Source organism: Camelus bactrianus, chromosome 1, assembly GCF_048773025.1.
Source record: "Camelus bactrianus isolate YW-2024 breed Bactrian camel chromosome 1, ASM4877302v1, whole genome shotgun sequence".
NCBI lineage: Eukaryota > Metazoa > Chordata > Mammalia > Artiodactyla > Camelidae > Camelus > Camelus bactrianus.
In genome coordinates, this window is record NC_133539.1 from 126,433,061 (window position 1) to 126,455,667 (window position 22,607).

A 22,607-nucleotide genomic window follows, 5' to 3' on the forward strand; every position below is an offset into this window, starting at 1 on the left:
ACTTTTAAAAAGTAATTTAAGTCAAGAAATGTTTGATACTGAATGTTTACTATGAGTTCAAGAATGTAAGCTTAATTTTTGTGGTACTGTCAATAAACCACACAATGTGAGAGTACTGGGTTAAGTTTTATCTGGGGCAAAATGAGGACCAGAACCCAGGTGACAGCATCTCAGAGAGCTCGGAGGAACTGCTCTGACGATGAGGGGGAGCTCAGCATTATATGAGATTTCATTGTATGCGGACGTGCAGTCAAGTATACGTTAAGTCCGTGGCTGCTGCTAGTCGAGGTACAGGTGTCTCTGTTAATGATTTTAGTGCTTTTCTAGATAGGAGGAGATGCAAGAATTTGGGCTCATAAAATTTCCTGAAAATGTCTAAATATCTGAAAGATTTTCTGCCCATTTTCCCAGAGCACAGAGCGCCCCATTCCTGATCTCCACACAGAACTACTTTCAGAGGGTGTTGAAGGTCAGCAGCTGCAGTGGCTCATGACTTAATCAAATCAGAGGCAGATGACACGTGCCAATTTTTAGTTGACAATATGTATATATTGTAGGAAAAAAATTACTTTTCAACCCTACCCCTGTTTTACTTTTAGTTAGAGATCACCTGATAACTGTTAGATGACTTAAGTCAGACGAGGGGTTGAAGGAGTCGTCTCTTGAGCCAGCCAGTGCTCTATGTCAGCCTCCTTGATCACATTCAATTTTCTTTCCCTTCAAACAGCATGCATCTGATTTTATGAAGTTTGGAGCCTGTCCTGAGCACATGGGGTCTGGAAGTGGCCCTGTTCCTGTGGTCTTTGTTTATTCTGTGAATTATGGTGTGAATCTTTATGTGCCCAAGCTTCATCATAATTTCAAACTTAAATGATTTAAATATGGGAGATGGATGCCAAGTTCTGGGAATAGATTTTCAGGATAACAGCCAGGATTGGTAAAAAGTAGGGAGAATGGATACAGCCTTTAAAAAGAAATGTTATTTTACAATTTCTGGCAGATAAATTAAAGTGCTTGTTGGGATTCTGTCAGGAATGTTTAATTGGGAGGCCTATCTCCCATTTTCATGAAATAAAATAATTTTATTATTTGTTTAGTGCCTACTGCTTAACAAATAAGTATCCCCTATGCATATAGTTTTATCGTTTAATCTCTACAAAGATTTCCTGGAGAACACACGTGTCACAAGTGATTGAACCAAGATCATCCAGGGTATGTGGCTGGAAGGCAGATGGGTTGGAGGGCTTACCCTCCTTCAGGCAGAGACAGAGACACCAAGGTTTATTGACAAGCTTGTTGTTGAAGTTGTTTATTTAATACTTTGCTTCCTTGATGAAGTGGATCTCTTGAAATTGTTTATGTCTGGACTATCTTCCCCTCTCTCCTCGGCCTCAGGACTTCTCCTCATAAGTAGTATGAATTCAGCCTGAACTGATTCAGGAAAATCAGAAAATAAAAAATTAGCCCACACAAATGTCTGATAAGTCTTTGTATTTCAGTACTTCCTAAAACTCTTAGAAACACAAGGAAGGTGTGTTACCTCGGGGACTGAGTGCATTTGAAGTGTGAGAAATGTAAGTGTGATCTGGTAAAGTCACAGGCTCTATAGACAGTGATCCCTGTTTGGATCCTGGCTCCCCTAAGTACTGGAAACATGACCACCCATAGCCTCAGTATCTTCATGTGTTAAGTGGGCTGATGGAGCTCACCTCCAAGTGACCAGGTCAAAATGAGATGGTACGAGTGACTCTCAGGCAGAATGCTTGTCAAAATGCTAGTTGCTCTTGCTGCTTTATAATGTCTCCTTAGGTAATTCCGTTGTCCATTGGCTTGCGAATACCTCCTCATTTGATTTAAAAAAAATAGCATGCCCTAAAAATTTTAAAAATAAGGAATGAAGATTTACTGATTAATGCTGGTTGTATTTTTATAGGTCATTTATTAAAAAAAAATGTAGGAGTTCTCTAAAGAGAATTTATTCTGTGTGCCTAGAATAAAATTCAGTTAAAAATGATTTTCCTTTAAATGCTTTTCAGAAATTTTCTGTGATATTTTTCTTGAATAGTAGTTGAAGATTTCTGAGGAGGTTTTACATTTAGAAAAGTTTATTCTTGTAATAATTGACACGTTAAATAAATGATTCAAACCCTGGACAGCATAAAGCCCTGGCTTTTTTTTTTTTAATATATATAATTTTGGTGGTTAGTGCTATGACATATTATTATTTATTAACGGTTTTGATTTTGCTTCTGGGTTGTCCTAGGTTTCGGCCCATGTGCCTTGGAAGGTTTCTCGGGCAAAGATGCTTATTTAAGAAGGTTGTCATTGTAAATGCTCTCAAGAGGATTAAACAAATTCCACAGCAAATAAATGAACATGTTTGGAAGTTTTCCACCCTGATGTAATTTCCAGAAAACAGACATGATTCACTTGCTAAGCCAAACACACAGGTACAGTAATGAGCCTGGCTCACATGACTGGACAGCACGGAGGGAGCCTCATCTATTGGCGTGGGTTACGCTGCAGGAAGCGCAACTGAAATTTTAATTAGAATTTATTTCCAGCGAGTGCTGCTTCCGCGTTTTTCTCCCAAAATTAAGGAAGCGCCCTCTTTCCCTGGCCATCAGTCTGCAAAGCCACACGGCTCACACACTCCCCTGTTCATCAGAAGGCTGGTGGAGTCAGTTTGCTTGGACACACTTAGCTACACTCGCAGCGGGGATCATCAGTCTCTTCTGTGTGTTCACCTCCACGTGCAGGGGAGAAAATCGACTTTTGCTGCCGACAAACGCTAATTGACTACCAGTTGTTTCAGAGGGACTGTGATGTTGAAAACTGGTATCCCTTTCATTTTTATATGTTGGATGCTGACAAATTGCACGGCCACACCCCCACTGTAAGTACACCCACCAGGGATGGTGTCGGAGTTTGAATCTGTGTGTTTTAGTATTCAGATCCTGGCACTGGTCAGCTTTCAGTGTTCTCATTGGGTTTGGGAGACTATTTCTCAAGCGATTTCTTTGGCTACCAATAAATTTGCAAAGCCGTCTCCTTCAGTGGAGTTCCGATGAGTTGAGTTGGGAGGGGCATGTGAAATTGAGGAGGGCAGAGAGGTGCAATGAAAACTAGCCACCATCTGGTTACCTCTCATTTTTTATGGGCCAAAGATGCTTGTCTTCTTTTCTTTACTCCTCCATCCATCCCTTCAGGTCAGGGAGTCGTCTTCAAGAATTTCATCCTAAAATGTAAAGTAATGATGAAGGCAGTGTGTTTCTTTGGTTGATTTCATTTGATTTGCGTTCATTGTTAAAGATTTTCTGGTGAGGTTCTTATGAGCTCTTAAAAGCTGGAAGAGCAGCACAACCAAGGAGAGAAAGTCAAAGGAACGAGTCAGCGGCCCCTGTGAGGTCTGCGGGAAGAAGGCAGGAGGTGGGGCAGAGGAAGCACCGTGGCCTCCACTGCAGCCCTGAGGGCAACCTGCGCATGTAAAGCCAGCGTCTCTTGTCACCATGTGTTCTAACAGGACTCCCACTAAAGGAATGCGAGATTTGGGGAGGCCTTACCTATTACCCTCTGGTCAAACATCTTTAATGCTAACTGTATTTATTCAAGATGACACAGAGATCACCTGCAGAGAGTGAGGGAGTGGTTCTTGCTTCCTGTCTTGCCCGCCCTAGGCTCACTCATCAGATACCTGATTCTCGCAGGCACTGCAGTGCCCGTTGGGGGAGCTCTGCTCCTGGGGGTTTCTGCTCCTGTGGGGGAAGCTCTGCTCCTCGGGGAGCTGGGCACTGCAGTGCGCACATTGGAGGCGGTCGCACCAGCGCTGATACCTCTCTACGTGTTGTGCCTTTTGTGTAAGTAGTAGAGGTGGGATCCAGAGTCTTCCTTTGTCTACGGAGCTCTCCAGCAAACCAACTTGGAGGAAAGAAAGAAAATGCCTACTGTTCCATGACTGTGTCCTAAGGGTTTAAAGCTCATGCGGAGCACACGTGAGATCTCATTCAGTAAATACTCTGGGGTCTTTTCTCTGACTTGTCATGAATTTGGCATTCTCTTAATGTTATTTCTCTTAAAACATGTCTAAGCAACCATTTTTGTGTGATGGTTATTGTGCGTAAGTGTCCTGAAGAAGCTGTTGTGGATGGAAGTGTGGGCATCAGTGGTACCAGAATGGCTGGTGGTCCTGGGGGCTGCCCGAGCTCCACACCATTTGTTACCAGCAGTCTTTCAGATTGCATCTTATTCAAGAGCTCACTGGGGCTCCCATCTCTCACTACGTATCTTGAGAGAATATTTGTTCAGAGGGTAGGGGACAGGATGCTTCAAATTCTGGGTTCTGGGGTTCCCTGTCTAAAGGTGGCAATGGCACAAATCCTTTATTCATGGAGTAATGAAGCCCCCCAGTCTAGTGGCTAATTGGGACTCCCTGTCCTTCTTCATGTTAGGAGCCGGAGGGCTTGGGTTAGGCCCCCAAACCTGTTTTGGTGAGCTTTCAGCCCTATCACACCACCTGTGTTGTCCCGTTTCAGTCACATGACTTTGATTTTTGCTGGTAGGTGTGACTCCTGGACAGTGCCTGGGACTTCCAGGTTCCCCCTACAGTAGGGACACTGAAGAAAGTTCACCCCATATGGTGTGTTCGGGGGCCTCGAGGACAAGTAGGGACCCACAGACAGATATCTGGATGGGTGGTGATCAGGCCAGAGTCTTGGAAGAACAGAGATTCCATTACTGTTTTAACAGTGAAATTGAGGGAGTAATTCTGGAAGGTCTGATGCAACTGAGATTAAAATTATTATATGGTTTTTATTGTTAGCAGGAGTGGTTTTTAACTCTTAGACCCAGTCCCCCCTATTTATAATAAATATTTTGTAACCTTTCTTTTCTGGTTCCCGGAAGTGAACGTCATAGAAAATGTAACCTAACTATAAATATGATAAACAAATAGGTAGATAGAAAGATGTGGTGCCTAAATTCTTATATTATGGGGTATTTTATATTCTATGCTAATTAGTGACCTCTCAGGACAAAAGGCACATACAAAGAGAGTCACTTCTAATAAACTATTTTTTCAAGCCTTACCTAAATGGGAAACAAGTGGCTTCAGAATGTTAGAGCACCTCCATGTCCCCGGGGAATTCTCCTTGTCAGAGTTAAAATTGCTGATGGTGTCCTGTGCTAAGTGCAAGCAAATGCGGTTCGGAAGCTGCCCGGAGGCTGACTCCGGGGATTCCTTCTCCTTCGCAGCAGTGAGGGAGCCTTGTCTTTCCTGACCTCAACCACAGAGGCGATTTTGAATCTCTGAAAACTGCCATACCAGTGTTTATCACAACCCTCACAAGATACATTGAATAAAGTAGAAAACTTTAAGTGTCTCCTTTAGGATAGAAATAGGGTATAAAAGAAATAAATTAAAAATTCTAGTGCCCGAATAAGTGCTACATTACACTGGCTGCATCGTAAGGTTAGAAAACTTCATTACCGCTTTACATACCACATCTTGCAGTTAGATTTTATTTATTTTTTTTCCCTAAAGAAAAAACAATCATTTGATGAGTTCTTGTGTCAGAGGTGACGAGCAGAAAGCAAGTGTAAAACCAGGAATCGTGGTGCTGGTTAGTCTAAGACCATCTCCGTCACTGTGCAGATCATCTTTACTCATTTTACTGCACTTTTTGGAATCACCTTCTCACTTGGAAATACCCCTGTGTCAGTTGGATTTGTTAGTAAAACAATTCTATTTCTTACCTAGAACATCAGTGATGTTTTCAAGATGATAAAAAAAATTTGCCCATGGCATTTAAACAGTTGCTTGTTCTCGTAACTCATGGCTCACGGTCTAGTATTTGTCACAATTGGAGAACTGTGTTTTCTTTGTGCAAATTCTCATTGCTTTGGTGACGCAGGGACACTTGTCCTTACTGGATGGAGTATGATAGTAGTTTTTTGCATTCTCTCCCTAAATCTGGAGTCCTGTGTTATGTTTCCTGTTAACTTAAAAAATAGGAATATTGTTATTTACCTAAATATCTAACCTCACACCAGTGGTGCATATCAAATTGGTCCAAATAGGAATTCCAATATTAAATGAGACAGTAATTTCACAACCCACTTTTCCAAAAATTTGGATTGATGGTTCAATTATACCAGGGACATTAGCTGTTTTAATTGAATCAATCATTGCTTTCTTCAATAAAATTTTCCATTCCATCTGCTCTTTTGGTTTATTGTTCTTCAGTGTTTCATTTGCTTTCTTTCCCCAAAATATATGATTTTGGCTTTTGTCATTGAAAATCCTTTCTGGTTATGCTACCTCATGCTGGAGAGGAAGGCTTGTGACTGTTTTATAGTCACTGGTTTCATGGTTTTATGAGTGCTTAATGCCACGTTGCAGGGGTGTGGAGACCTAATGAATTGTGTACATAAAAGTCTTATTATACACTGAGTGCAGGGTTAGTGTTCGCAGCCCATGTCATCAGTATCATAATTAATCCATTACAATCCTCTATTAATCAGTGTTATCCTTCTAACGTCTCCAGGAGAGGAAATGTAGTAGTCTAAATGCAAATCTTTGCCAAAATTTGTCAATTCAAAACATTTAAAACTTTGCTGTCAATAGGACTGTGTGCTTTCTGTCCCTAATTCTGCTTCTCCTGACCCAGGACGCGGTCTCCACAGCTGATGATCCGTGAGACACTGGATTCTTGAACCCATGGCTCTGTGTGTTCTGAGACATCTGGGGACTTCAACACTGTTTTAGGGGCTTTGGTTCCCACCTCTTCATAGCATTGCTGAGATGAGATCTGTGGGTTCACCCTCATTCTTGAGTGTATTGTGCATTTTTTCTAGAACCAACACACGCCACCGTGGCAGCACTGCTTTGACCACGTGCTGGGGCAGCGTGTGCTTGTCAGTTCTTGGGTTTAAATTTTCTGTTCAAATTTCTAAAATGGGGTATATTGACAGATACACTCCATGTAAACAGAAGCTCTGTGGGGTTTTCAGCAACTTCTAAGAACATAAATATTCCTGAAGCAGCTAATCTTCCTCCCAACAAGTGAGGAGCAAGCCGGCAAGTCCTGGGGGCCTGTGGCGGCCAAGCTGTGCAGCCCAGGCTGCTCACCGAGGAACAAGGAGAAAATCTTAAAAACCTACTTCCATGCTGTCTTTCACAGAATCCCAGAAATGAACGTTTTAATATGTAAAGAGGGGTGATTTTTTAAAATAAATTTTTTATTTTTTTTCTTTTTCAGTTTTATTAGGTAGAATTTTTACAGTTCAACTTCACATACACATATTGCATGCAAATACATATATAGAGCATACTGCATTTTTTGTTTAAATATATGTACTAATTATTGTTTCTAAGAACAGATTAGAGCTTTAGATTTTTAAAATTAGTTACCAGAGGAATAAGGACATCTACAAAAGAATAAACAGAATATGGTAATCCAATCACAAAGGACAGTCAGATGTGCTTGCATATATTCAAAAAATCAAAACAATATTTAGTTCATTTGTGGTCTTATTATTATTGCTATTAATTTTAGATTCCCCATAAATGAAGTCATATGGCATTTTTCTTTCTCTTTCCACCCCACTTCACTTAGAATGACAGTCTTCAGGTCCATCCATATTGCTGCAAATGGCATCTTTTATGGCTGAGTAGTATTCCATTGTATATATGTATCACCTCGTCTTTATCCAGTCATGTGCTGATGGACATTTGTGTTGCTTACATGTTCCTTGTTCTATGTCCCTTCTGGCAACAATTACGGATTTTAAATATTTTCCAACTTAAAATCCTTCCTGAAGGAGATGTGGTAACTGGAATCAAAAACAGTTACAGCACAGGGTTGTGTGTGATGGGCCCTGGGGGCTTGGTAGAAAGGTTGGCAGAAAGGATTTCAGATTCTGATCAAATGAGTCCTCCTCTTGTAGCCCTGCTGACCGCCTCTCTCACGGCCTGCCCTACAAGTCTGACCAGTCCCTTCTGTGAATCCTACTGTATTGTGCACAAATTTTGTCCAATTGGTGTCATCCAGTAGGGACCTTAAGTGAGGCACCCAAGCTCCTGTGTTGATTTCTTCCATCAGCCCTTAAATTCCTTGGGAGCCAGGACTGTCTCATTGCCCCAAGGATCCCTAATTCCTAGTGAGATGCCTGATAAAGCTGATACTTAACAAGCACATGTGTCAAAAGGAAAATCCTGATCAAAAAAGGCCCTCATTTTTCAGACATGCCTACTTGAACACATAGTGTAAAATGACATGTCTTCTTGGATTTGCTGTCAAATACTTCAACAAAGGACAAATAAAAGAACAAAAGTCTGAATAAAGGAAATATGGAAAAGTTTGTGAATTCCTTAATCTGGGTAATGGGCTGATTGTAATATACTTACTGATGTATACATAAGTTAGTTTATAATTTTACTGTCATTAGCTGAATGGCAAGTATTAATACGTATTAATTGAAATCCTTAGAACTGAATAAACTTACCACACACAAAATCCTTAATATCCTAGTAGTTTGTCTTTCAGAAATCTTTTCCCACAAAGACAGGAAAAAAGGGAAAGGCAGATCCGTGGAGTATTTCCACGTTGTCAAAAGACCAAAGGCCGATACAAAAGTAGAGATTGTAAAAAAGATAAAGAGGCTGAAATTAATGTCCGGAAAACCTAGCTAACAATCCTAAATGGCCCAACATAACTAACCTCAGCACTGCTGCATCAAGAATGGGGCAAATAGCACCTAGTGGATTTTTTTTTAATAAATAAATAATGATCCAGTTCCTACCACAGGCAATTATGATAAGACTGAGTATAAGTTCTAACACCAACTATTGTACAAATCATAATTTCTACTTGATTCAAACTGCTTCTTCTATAAAATTTGAATCTTTTTATTCTTAAGACAGATTTGTGGCCTATGACCTAGTGATAAAATTTTCAACTGGCTTGTATTAAAAAAGTTCACCATAGTGAGAGTTTATTACATCAAGTATTCCTTTTTGGGAAACCCATGTGCCTTGTTACCCTCTTTCATAAGATTTCCTGTGGAAAATTCAATCCTTCATTCAGGAAAAGGCTGAGCAATATATCTCATGGAAAACCTTCATAAACTGCAACACAAGAAAATGAAAATGAAAGTGAGCAGCCCGTGAAGCCGGCAGATACACAGCGGATGGCTGTGTTCCCGCCTCGAATTTCTGTAACCAGCAGGGAAAATGTGCATTTCAAGAAATAGACATAAACACTTTTCAGGACCTGAGCACACAATTTCCCTTTCAGGGTTTAGTGGGCTTCCATTTAATTCTATGAGAAATGTTTAAAACAACAGAACAACAGCTGAGATAGGGTTTAAAGTAACTTTTATGTCTTAGTGAAAATAAAGCCAACAGATAGTTATCATTTTTACTTTATTTAATCTCACTCTCTTACTTTACCTCCCCAACATCCTCCACAAAATGATGGTGAACATCCCCTCCTGGGTCAGAAGGCTAAGTGAAAACTACCAATCAAATGGAGGTGTGCTTTGTTGTTTATTTTTCAAAACAAACAAGTTTCATTCATATGATTTAATAATTAAGATCAGAAACAAAGTCTACTCAATAAATGGTAGCCAACACATGTCATCATAGCTGCTCATCAGGTTTGGCCCAACGTTACACACTTTTACATGGACATGTGCCATGTGCTGTCATGGGAAACGGTGAGTGGGGACAGGGCCTCTGCTCTCACAGGTCACACAGCCTGGTGGGGGAGGTGGTGTTCAATCATTGCCCTTTTTTTTAATGTACTTACAAATTATGGGAAATGCTATTTAAAAAGAACAAAATGAGTCAATGAAAGTGAAAAATACAAGGACAGTATTTAGGCTGAGGGAAGACAGGGAACCTCTTTGAAGAGCTGACACTCCACTGAGACCCAAAGGACAACTCCGGTGCTGCAGGTGAAGGGCAGGGACACATTGATAAAGGGCTGATATCCAGAATATACCAAAATTTCTTTAAACTCAACAAGAAGGATGAACAACCTGATAAAAAAATGAGCAAAATGCCTGAACACACACCTCATCAAAGAAGAAATCTACATGCCAAAGAAGTCTATGGAAAGATGCTCCACAGCATCTGTCATCAAGGGGATGCAGACTGAAACAGCGAGGTACCACTGCACACCTGTCAGAACTGCCAAAACGCAGAACACTGACAGCACCGAATGCTGGTGAGGATGTGGAGCGTCAGGTACTCTCATGCATAGTTGTTAGGAATGTAAAATGGCCCAAATACTTAGGAAGACCATCTGGCAATTTTTTACAAAACTAGATATTCTCCTACCATATGATCTGGCAAATGTGCTCCTTGGTGTTTACTCGACGAAATGGAAACTTGTGTCCACACACAAATCTGCATACAGATGTTGATAGCAGCTTTATTCATAATCACCAGAACTCAGAATCAACTAAGCTGTTCTTCAGTAGGTGAATGGATAAACTGTGGTCCAGCCAGAAAATGGACTATTATTTGGTGCTAAAATGAAATGAGTTATCAAGGCATGGAAATACATGGAGGAACCTTAAATACATATTACTAAGTTAAAGAAGCCAATCTGGGAAGGTTCTGCAACTGTCTGATTCCAACTGTATGGTGTTCTGGGAAAGGGAAAACCACAGAGACTAAAAGATCAGTGGCTGTAAGAGGCTAGAGGGGAAGGAGCAATGAATGAGGTGCAGCACGGAGCATTTTAAGGTCACTAAGACAGACTACTCTGTATGATGCTGTGACGGTGGATACATGTCATTGCACATCTGTCGAAACCCACAGAGTGCACACCACCAAGTGTAAATCCTAGTGTCAAGTCTGGGCTCTGGGTGATGATGACTTGTCAGTGCAGGTTCACCCATTGTCGCAAATGCACGCTCTGGTGCAGGCGTCAATAGTGAGGAGCTCTGGGGACAAACTGCAGTTCATACACCGAATCCAGCCCCAGCCAAAGCTGTTAATAAAACTCTGTGGGTGTGTGGAATGTCCAGCTGCTCTGGCGTCTGAACAGCAGAGCTGAGCAGCTGCACCAGAGATCAGGAGGTTTGCAGACCCTGAAATACTTACTCCCAAGCCCTTGACAGAAAAACTCTGCTGAGCCCTGTTCTAAACGAATCACAATTCACCCTGATGAGACAGGACAGCAGGGCCCAAACCAGGCATGGTTAATGGGACTGAAGCAATGTTTTAGTTCCAACACCATTGCTGAATTCCTGCAGATCCAGCGACAGACTGTAGCCAGGAAGCGTCTGCAGAAGGAGTCAGTAGCAGACCTTCCCGCCAAGCTCCGGGATGCCGGGGGCCGCGCGCTGCACGGGGGCCACCCGCTTGAAGAAGGCGGACTTGCGGTGGAAGCCGATCAACTCATAGAGCTCGGAGAGGATGCTGCACTGCTGAATTCTCTCCTAGGAATGCTGAAGCACAGGGAGAAAAGCAACTAGCATCTGAACGAAACATGTAAGTGAAAAAAGACCCTTAAAAAATTTTCCCTTAAAACAGAGACCCAATGACACAGGAAGGAAGAGGAAGGCTGACTTCGTGCACTGATGGGACCGGATGCAGAAATGCAGGGAAGCAGCGCTGTGCAGACGCTCCAGACCTCCTCTGGTCCCCACCTTTCCACGTTCCACCTCACCTTTTACTAGAAAGGCGCGTATTCCCTGAAACAGAGGAATCTGCTACCTAAACATGGGACACAGAGAAGGGAAAGAGGAAAAGGACCGGAAAGTAAAGGAACAACAGTTCATCTACACCCTAGTGTTTGGGCGGGACTTTCACCAAACACACAACCTCTCAAAGCACAGAGCACACAGTGAGATGCTGACAGAGTGACTGCGACTTCTGCTCCTTAAACACAAGCTACCTGCCAGCACACGGTGTGCCCGTTACTGAATCATTACAATCATTTCAGAAACTATTACTACCCCGGCTAACAGGCAAGGAAATCTGAATCTCGGGGAGGATTTATTATCATCCTGGACAAATTCCCAAGGCCAAGAAGTGTCAGAGCCTCCGGCAGACCCTGGACTAAAATGCTCCTCATCACCACGGGCCCTGAGCCTCAGGCTGAGGCCACGTTAGGTCTGCACGGGCCCAGAGCATGAGTCAGTGGGACAGGGAGTGGTCCCACTTGAAGTGCCAGGCCAAGGCCCTCAGGAACCTATGTAATGAAACCAAATACCCAAACTGATTTCCAACGCACTTCCCTGTCCGGTAGGACTGCTCGGCACATCTGGCTTATCACCTGTGCACAGGCTGTGCAAGGGGCCCAGACAGTGACGTGACGTCCCAATGGAAGTGGCTCAGAGACCGCTTCATCACAGGACAGACTCTCCCGGCTTCCAACGTTAACTCTCCATTCCACTTCCAACTGGAAAGTAAGTTTAGACTTGTTTCCTCTCCAGAAACAAAGACAGTGGTAACCTCAGCGGGAAACTCAAGACTGAGGAAGAGTCTCCTGGCCATTTGGAAGGATAGGCTGGGGAGGGAACAGAGATAGGGATCAGAAAGACCAGTGTTCCAGTCCAAAGTCTGCACATCACTCGCTTTGACAGTTTCCTTATTAATACTGGTGATAAAATCTAATTATGATTGTTGGGAAAACTAAATGAAATAACGTATGCCACTAGCATAGGTGTAAAATCCTAAATGAATGTTCCAGAAATGGACGTGACCATGGTTAGATATTGTTTGCCAAATCTTGTGTGCTAAGCTCACATCAGCCAGCCAGAGATGTGCCAGAGAATGCCTCAACAGCCAGCAGCCTTCTCCAACTTGGAAACTCACAGTGTCCGAAGAACAGGCAGTGGTGGATGCTTTGGGACACTGTGGAGGTAGCACTCCAGTGATGACTTTAAAAAGCTGGGGAGAATTTAGGGGACCATACAGTTCAAATACAGTAAACTCATTCCATGTCTACAAATATTCATCTGTAGCCATGATGATTCAGAGAGGAAATACATATTCAAACGTACATCATTTTCCCACATAAGTGCATCAAAACAATTTGGAAAGAATGTAACTTTCTTCTCTAGATCACACAGTGGGGATTACAAGGTTTTTACTGACAGCCCTACGTGTAAATCATCTGCAAACGTAACTGGGTCCATTATCAGTCATCATCATTTGAAGGGAAGGATGGAAAAGAACAAAGCCAAGCTAATACGCTCCGGTATTTTGTTGGGTTACGATGTCACAGAGGAGACGGACAGGTCATCAAGGAACCACTCTGCCGTGATCACGGAGCCGGAGAGCGGGATGGGCGGCAAGATGTATGGCACAGCCATAGCTGTGCCCGCGCTTCTAGGCAGGTACCCAGTCACTTCGACAAGGTGTCAAAAGTGTATGTCCACGTCCTCATCACCTGTCATGCATTAAAGAGAAATGGAAACCTATAAACGGCCAATAACCTCGGTGGGTACACCATCGAAAGAGCAAAGTCACAGTTTGACAACTGGCCATCCCAGTTCCCTGGGATTCATTCTTGGAGAACATTAAAAACCACTCCTCTGTCCTCAAGAAGTGCTTCCTACTTGTCCTATCTTTGGCTCAGGGATACAGCACGTTCACTTGGACTTTAATATCTGCACAGATTTGACTGTCTTTCTCCAGGTTCACTTGTCCATTCTGAAGAGGTCTGAGTTAAGTCCAAATTCCATAAGATCAATTCCCTCCAGTGACAACTCAACGAGTCTGCAATTACAAACCAACTGAACAGGACTGTCCTCAGCTAAAAATGTCACCCACCCTTCACTGTTTTCTTAATCTCCTCTCCTGGCTAATTGCAACAGACTAACACCACCCTCCACCAAGTTCCCCAACTATGTCAAATAGAAAGGAAGGTCAATAAAAGATGAGACAACTCCATAGTCACCTCTGAATTCCAAGCATATATTAATGTCAATAAATAGAACTATGATTATGGCTTCTTTCCTTTAAAACCTTTCTGGTTATTTAAATGAGACCATGGAAGGGAGGTGTTTGGGTCCAGTATCTTGATCCAGAAGACTCTGGAGACCTTTTTCGGAATGGCTGCCCACTGATTCATTCAAAACACAACTTCTCTTTCCGGGAGGAGCTGTGATTTTCTGCCAGGAGTTTGTTGTCACTCTCATGCCAGAACAGATTTAAACTAAATACTTACATTGGATATGTTATTTTCCCCCGCTTCCAAAAAAATTGACTTTCCTTACTTCCTTGCCTTGAGGAATGCTTTTTTACTTTTCTTTCTAATTCACCCTTTTATACAGCAGGATTCAGGATGTTCTTGGCCTTACATAAGAACAGCCATCCAACTCCCAGTGTGAGAGGCCTGGGGCTCAACTCCTGCCCTCCTGTCAATGCAATTGAAACTCAGTTCAGGAGCCAACTGGCCCCCCAGGGCTTCTAAGGCTCGCGTATCTCCCAGAATCCTTGCTTTCTGGTTTGACTTGGCTTCTGAGGATTTCCCCTCACTTTCTTGACAATTAGCTGTGCAGCTTGAAAGATGAGGAAGGAAGGTCTTATTTCTTAATCAGCATTTTAAGGAACTTATGTAATGAAGGTTTTCAAGAGTTTCTAGAACCCTGCATTGCCGAGACAGAAAACACACTAGATATTTTCTAAATCTAGCTATCATGTGCATTTTTTTCGTTGCTTTTGTTTTCTTAACTGCTAACAGACATTTTTAATTAAAAAATAAAATAAAGCCCCAAATAGGATAGAACATTGAAGAGGAAACAAAATTAAAGGGCAAAGACAGAAAAATTATAATTACTCTACAAATTTAATAGAAAACATACAATATGGATCAGATGAGCAATTCTCAATAACAGCTAATTGAAACCTGACCATGAGGTAAAATGTCTCTCCTGTCAGGAGACGGCCAACAGAAAACAGAATTAAATCAACAAACTAAAATTCTAAGTCTGGCGAGGTAGAGAAGTCTACCAGCTAAATGTGTTTTCTTCTGGAAAAGAGGGAGACACACAAGATCTTTTCTGTGGAGCCTGAGCCCAGGTGAGGACGGTGAAGTGAGCTCTGTAAGTACCCAATTAGCAAAGTGAGTGATGAATAAAGAGACGTGAGCTTTGATGACAGAGATTATACTACTATTCACTTGTCCTGTAAGTATGTCTTCACGTTCAATGATCAATACCTCGGCATCCTCAGGGATTGAGATTATAGGAAAATGCACAGCCCGGGCCTAGACCTCCTCTATGATTGTGGCACTGCACTTAGATGATTCAAGGGCACCTCCAACTCCACCTGCAAATAGCTGATTTCACGGTGCTCCTCCCATAGCCGTCCTGCCCAGGGCCCCTTGTCGGGGGGCAAGGTCTCTCTGCCTCTCCCAGATCAGTCCCATCACTCATAGATGTGACTGGGCCCCTCCTTCAGGGCCCAATTTCCTCAGTCAACGAGTCCCACCACCAGCACCTCACCTACCAGATTCTCACTGGCACTCCCTCAGCACTAACTCTGTGCTGGGGACCACGCTGCACATTGAGCACACGTTATCTCACTGGATCCCCACAGAAGTCCTGGGAAGTCGGTATATCACTGCTTCAATTAATAAGATAAATTGTTTCACTTCCTTGAGTGTGTCATCCAAAGTGACACGGCTACTGAGCCACAAACCTGGGACTGAAAATCACTTGAAAATTGAACACTGCTACACCTCACAGCCACCCTACTCTGACTTATCACATCACCTCCTGCCGAGCCTTCTAAATGTTTCTAAGCATTCTACAAGACAAAAGTGATCTACGAGAGCACCCCTCTCCCCTACTTAAAATCTGACAATGACGTTCCACTTCCCTTAGGAGAAAGCCACACCGGGCCTGAGCACAGCCCAATGGCCCCTTCATCCGCGTACCCTGCGCGGCCGCGCCGCCTCACCCACCACGCAGTGCTACACGTGCCGTGTCCAGGACAGGGATTCTGACTCCGTACAACCCGGGGCTCGTCTCACTCAAACAATGATCACCCTCTTCAGTGCTGACTCTCAGAAAATTGTTTTCTCTGGATGAATCAGTATCTTTTTCCTTACAACTTCCCATCATTGATAATGAGCTCCCCCCAAAAGAGAGAAGACCTAATCCTCAGACTCCTTATCTGTAAAGTGTGAATAACAAGAAAATATGAGAGGTTTTAAGCAAAATAATATTCATGTGAAGTTAAGGACAATTCCCAACATACAGTAAGCACTCAATATGTGCTTACTTAATATTAATAAGAATATAATGCATTCCAGGAACCTTAAATCAATGCTTTATGGCTTTGTCCAAAAGACTACCGACAAACTATTGGACGAACCCCTTTGAGCAGATCCGCCCAAGCGTACTGGGATAGGTAAGCCTTGACTCCAGTTACAGCTGCAGCCAACCAGCACTACGGGGCGGGGGCAGTTTGCTCAAACTCGTACATGTTGCTTGAGCATTTAATTGTCACTAATGAATAAAGACAGGTGTTCTTTAGTCAAAACTCCTGAAACATAAATCTTCAAAGATTGATGCAAATTAGTTTCAAATACAACACTCTCACTAGAAATTATTTGAAAATTATAGTCTTAGCTCCTCCACACATCGAAAGGGCATTTTCTTAATATATCTGACTATATACACTGAGAGGATTGTTTAAAAGAAATTAAGATGAAGCCATAATGAATAAGCTTTCAGTATAATCTGCACAAAGCCCCACCCAAGGGTCTCACTTCTCACTTCCACATAGGTGTTCAGGTAGCTTAACCTGGGTCTTGGTTTCTTATGACACGGGGGTGGGAAGAATTGTGGATAGATTTATGTAGCAAATATAAATCTAGGGTATTTGCTGTGTAGGAATGCTAGAAATAAATAAATTGATATATAGTCCCACCCTTAGGAAGCTCAGCCTTTCCAATTACAACATCATTAAAAATAAAATGAGAGATACATTTAACAAAATTTTACAAGATTTGCACATTGAACATTTTGAAGTATCACCAAAAAAAATTAAAAGATCTACATATATGGAAGGCATCCCATGTTCATGGAATGGTAGACAATATTGTTAAAAATGTTAAGACTCCCCAAAGTGATCTACAAATTTAATGGAATCCCTATCAAAATTCCAGCTGACTTCTTTGCAAAAATTGAAAAACTGATGCCAAAATTCATATGGAAGTACAAGGGAACCAGGTCAGCCAAAACAATCTTGAAAAAGAAGAGCAAAGTTGGAGGACTCACTCAAATGTTACTACAAATCTATAGTACTCAAGTCATTATGGTACTGGCATAAGTTTGGATGCATAAATCTATGAGACACAATAAAAAATCCAGGGGGGAAAGTTACATTTACAGTCATTTTTCCAGAAATGTGCCAACAACACTCCATTGAAAGAATAGTCTATTCAACAAATGGTGCAGAGACACCTGGGTATCTGAAGGCAAAAGAATCAATCTGGAATCTGGACCCCCGTATTTTATTTAACAAATAAAATATTAATTCAAAATGGATCACAGACGGAAATGTAAAAACTAAATGTATAAACTTTCTAAAATAAGACATAGTTTAAATCTTTGTGGTCCTAGGATAGGCTATGGCTTCCTAGATACAATACCAAGAGCACAAGTGAAAAAAAAGAAAGATAAAATGGACTTCATCAAAATTAAAACCATTTGTTACAAAGGACATCATCAAGAAAGTGAAATGAAAGGGGAAGGGGGTAGCTCAAGTGATAGAGTGCGTCCTTAGCAAGAAAAATAAAATGAATAAATCTAATTACCTCCCCTAGAAAGAAATTGTTTTAATGTTTAAAAAAAGTAAAGTGAAACGACAATCTGCAGAATAGGAGAAAAATTTTGCAAAGCATATATCTAATAAGAGACTAGTATCCAGGATATAAAACAAATGCTTACAACTGACCAATACAAAGAAAATCGACCCAATTTTTAAATATGCCAAGTATTTAAATAGATACACAATTGGCCAATAAGCATATGAAAAGATGCTCAGCATCACTAGCGAAATCAACATCAAAATGAGATCTGATTTTACACTCATTAGGATGGTTATAATCAAAACATGGACAATAACAAGTGTCGGTCAGGAGGCAGGGAAATGGGAACCCTCAATACGCAGCCGTTGGAAAGGGGCAATGGTAGAGCTTCTTTGGAAAAGCCTGGTGTTTCCTCAAAAGGTTAGAATTATATGGCACAGCAATTCCACTCCTACAAATAGAGTCATCCCTCAGTATCCTCGGGAATTTGTTTCATGAAACCCCCACCCTGGATACCATTATCCAAGGATGTTCGAGTCCCTTTACAATCAGCCATCTGGATCCATGAAGTGGAAACTACAGATATGGCGGGCGAACTCTACAGCCAACAGAATGAAAATATATTCTCACAAAACTTGCACATCAATATTCATGGCAGTATCATTCAGAGTAGCCAAAGGTTACAAACAATATCCATCCATCAATGAACGGATAAACAAAATTACCAAGAATAGTCCCACAAACTTTTGGTCATTGAATCTTTGACAAAGGAGGTGAGAACATACAATGGAGTAAAGACAGCCTCTTCAGAAAATGGTGTAGGGAAAACTGGACAGCTGCATGTAAATCAATGAAGTTAGGCTACTCCCTCACAGCATACACAAAAATAAATTCAAAATGGCTTAAAGACTTAAACATGTAGACAAGACACTATAAACCTCTTAGAAGAAAACATAGGCAAAACATCTGACATACATGTCAACAATGTTTTCCTAGATCAGTCTACTCAAGCAATAGAAATACAAGCAAAGTAATATAAGTAGGATCTAATTAAACTTACAAGCATTTGCACAGAAAAGGAAACAAAATGACAATCTATGGAATGAGAGAAAATAGTTGCAATAAATGAAACTGACAAGGGCTTAATTCCCAGAATATGTAAACAGCTTTTACACTTAATAAGGAAGAAAAACATACAATTCAATTCAAAAATGGGCAGAAGTCCTAAAGAAACTTTTCTCCAATGAAGACATACAAATGGCCAATAGGCACATGAAAAAAATGCTCAATATCATTATCAGAGAAATGCAAATCAAAACTGCAATCAAGACTCACCTCTCACCAGTCTGAATAGCCATAATTCAGAAGTTCACAGACAGTAAATGCTGGAGAGGCTACGGAGAATTGGGAACCCTCCTGCACTGTGGTGGGAATGCAGTTTGGTGGAGCCATTGTGGAAAACTGTATAGAGGTTCCTCAAAAGACAAAAAATTGACTTCCCATATGACCCTGCAATCCCGCTCCTGGACATATATCCAGAAGGAACCCTAACTCAGAAAGACACTTTCACCCCAATGTTCACAGCAGCACTATTTACAATAGCAAGATATGGAAACAACCTAAATGTCCACTGAAAGATGACTGGATAAAGAGACTGTAGTATATTTCTCCAATAGACTACTATTCAGCCATAAAATAATAATAAAGTAATGCCATTTGCAGCAACATGAATGGACCTGGAGAATGTCATTCAAAGAAAAGTAAGCCAGAAAGAGAAAGAAAAATACCATATGAGATCGCTCACATGTGGAATCTTAAAAAAAAAAAAAAAATCAAAAAACAAAGACACAAAAAGATAAACTTATCTACAGACCAGAAACAGACACAGAGACATAGAAACCAAACTATGGTTACCAGAGTGGAGAGGGTGTGGGAAGGAATATATTGGGAGTTCAAGATTTGCAGATTCTATGTATAGAATAAACCACAAGTTTATACTGTATAGCACAGGAGAATATATTTAATATCTTATAGTAACTTATGTTTAAAAGAATATGAAAATGAATACAGGTATGTTCCTATTTAACTGAATTGTTGTGCTGTACACAAGAAACTGACACAACATTATAAACTGACTAGACTTCAATGAAAATATTTTTAAATAGACCAAAAACGAAAAAAAAGAAAAAGGATATTATGAAACCAAAAGAATAAAGTAGTGACTCAGGCTACAATATGGATGAACCTTGAAACTTTATGCGAAAATAAGCCAGACACAAAAGGACAAATAGTGCCCTTTAAGGTGAACTGTATCTAAGCGTTTACTGTACTACTTCTGTAAATTTTCCGGAGGTTTGAAGTCTATCAATATCAAAATAAAATGTATTATTCATTAAAATCATAAAACGCTTCCTCACAGGAGGGCTTTAATTATTAAATGCAGAAATGCATGTAAAGCCCCTGGAAAAACACTTTGCACGTCCACACACAGACACTGCTGTCACTGCCTCTCAGAGGGTGGCGCCAGCGCTGATGAGGGCTGCCTCCACTCGCTGCCCTGCAGAAAGGAGTGAGGGCCTGGGCTCTGACAGGCAGGGTGAGCATGACCCTGGGTCAGACACAGCCATGCACCAGACTCTGTGTTACCCAACTTTCTTATACAAACTGCAACATGTAATGTAAAAACGCTACAGGGATGTATCTTACAACACAGGGAATACAGCCAATGTTTACTGTAACTATAAATGGAGCATCTATTGCACACCTGAAACATATCATTTTAAATCAGCTATAACTTTGTAAAAAATTAAAAAATAATTTAAAAATGTTATCACTTTAATATTCAATTCGGTTTTTAAGTAACTACTAAACAGCTTAGAATGTATAAAAGCATTTAAGTGTGCTGTTTGTTTACATATTTATTTACTTTCAGCCTCCTGCTAAAAGAGAAATTAAACAATTTTTTTAAACACACCTTAACAACCATAACAACAAAAAGGCAAAATTGAGAGTGAAGGGAAATTGGAGATTCAATACTTAAATGAAACCAGGGGGAGGTAAAGTCATAAAAATGGATTCCCTGGAGTCAGGGCAAGTGTTAAAGGCCGACTAGAAATTCAGCTGTCAGATTCTTGGCAGCTAAAGCAAAAAGAAAAGATCATGGGGGGGTGGTAGAGCATGTGCTTAGCGTGCACGGGGTCCCGGTTTCAAGCCCCAGGGCCTCCAATAACAGATAAATACACCTAATTACCTACCCCCCCAAAAGAGTCCCAAAGAAAAGAAAAAGAGAAATTTCTTTCCAAAAAAACCTGATATTAAATTTGGATTAAATACTTAAAAAAAAAAAAAGAAATATAGAAAAGATGAGTGACACTGTGAAGGAAAAGCCCAGCTGGGCTAACGAGCTAAGTCACAAATCTAAGTGTGATAAGTGTCGGTTTACTGATCTAAGTAGTGCTGGGCTAACTCGTAAATCTGAAGTTTAGTGTCACTTTACTGGGCTAATAACCTAACTCGTAAATCCAAGGTCAACAATTGTCAGTAACGTGATCTGTTCCAAATTCATAAGCTTCAGTGTACTGATTCCTTGCTTTTTGTTGTTTAAGCCTTATTGGCTAATAGCCCCTTACTTGTAATTAACCCTATAGAACCTCATGTGCAGGTCTTGGAGGTGCTCAGAGCTTCGGAACAGGAGCCCCTCTGAGCCCGCCAGCATAATAAATCTCAGTGCTTGTTTCTTGGCTGGCCTGTTCTTTCCGTAACAACACAAGCGATAATGCCCTTGAGATAAATCTGTGATGGCTGCTGGCAGGTCCCCATGTCTCACGTGGCAAAATCTGAAACATCCTTCTCACCACTCAGAGTCATCATAAGCCCACTCCACACTTCCCGCTGTTAAATGCAGGAGCACAGGCAGGGCCCGGCCTTTGCTCTCTCTGTGTCATCACAGTGAGACAGGATGGAAGGGGCAGAGCACAGCCATTCAAGGAAGGCCACAGCAATTAACATCAAAATGGTGAAGGATTCAACCCCCAGAAGGCCTTGAGGCTCAGGATGAAGAGATTTAACTTCTAGCAGAGCTTGAGCTTCATTATACACCCATTGTAATAGTAACATGGTGAATATCATGCCCCAAGTTACCATGGCAGTCCCAAGGCTAGCCACAAAATGTCAAAGGGTGGGAAATGGCCAACTCCCTGGGAATCCCAGCCCCTTGCCCTTAGGCTGGTTCTTCTACATATTAGCAAATGAAACCACCAAGCCCAAGAAAACGAGCAACACAGAGCCACCTCGCGGTCACCCCTCCCTCTCCCTCTTCGGGGAAAGCCCACACTCTGTGGAGTGTGTACCTACTTTTAATCTGAGCACCCAAACCCCACACCTCGTGGCCTTTCTGTTGCCTTTCAATGTGTCTCTGTGAATAAATCTACCTTTTCTCAACACTGGCTTGCTCTTGAATACTTTACTGCACGAAGCCAAGGAACAAAATCTGGTGGGACACATCCCAGGGGCTCAACCAAAGCCTGGGACACAGCCCTTCTCATGCCTCACGTTTTTTTCCTTGTATCAACAGGACTGGGTTGTGAAGGGAGCTCTGAGGCCCCAGCTAAGGGACAGAAGCCACCCCCAGGGCTCGAATTGGCGGGCAGCCTCTTCCCCAGCAGGGGCCTTGGGGTCTGCCCAGTTCTCTGTGTTTCTCTGTTGTGCTGACTCCCCAGCCAGAGAGCGTTCTCCCTAGGCCTGTCCCCAAAAAACCCTTCTCTCCAAAATACAAGCACATCATGTCACAATCCTCTTGTTCAACCAGGAAATGCTTAACCCACTTTT

General features: G+C 41.7%; 1 protein-coding gene and 1 long non-coding RNA gene across 2 annotated transcripts in view; both read right to left on the minus strand.

The window, feature by feature from the left end:
* Positions 1–1,751: 1,751 nt before the first annotated feature.
* On the minus strand, positions 1,752–6,129 carry LOC141578406 (uncharacterized). The gene is made up of 3 exons (XR_012508828.1): positions 5,752–6,129; positions 3,145–3,238; positions 1,752–1,872 (listed from the first exon to the last, which is right to left on the minus strand). It is a non-coding gene; the product is annotated as an uncharacterized LOC141578406 (long non-coding RNA).
* Positions 6,130–7,930: 1,801 nt separating this feature from the next.
* LOC141578890 (uncharacterized) overlaps positions 7,931–22,607 on the minus strand; it is a 190,692-nt gene continuing 176,015 nt past the window's right edge. The window contains exon 34 of the mRNA XM_074372620.1: positions 7,931–11,457. The gene's annotated coding sequence lies outside the window, so the exon portion shown is untranslated. The remainder of the gene's footprint in view (positions 11,458–22,607) is intronic.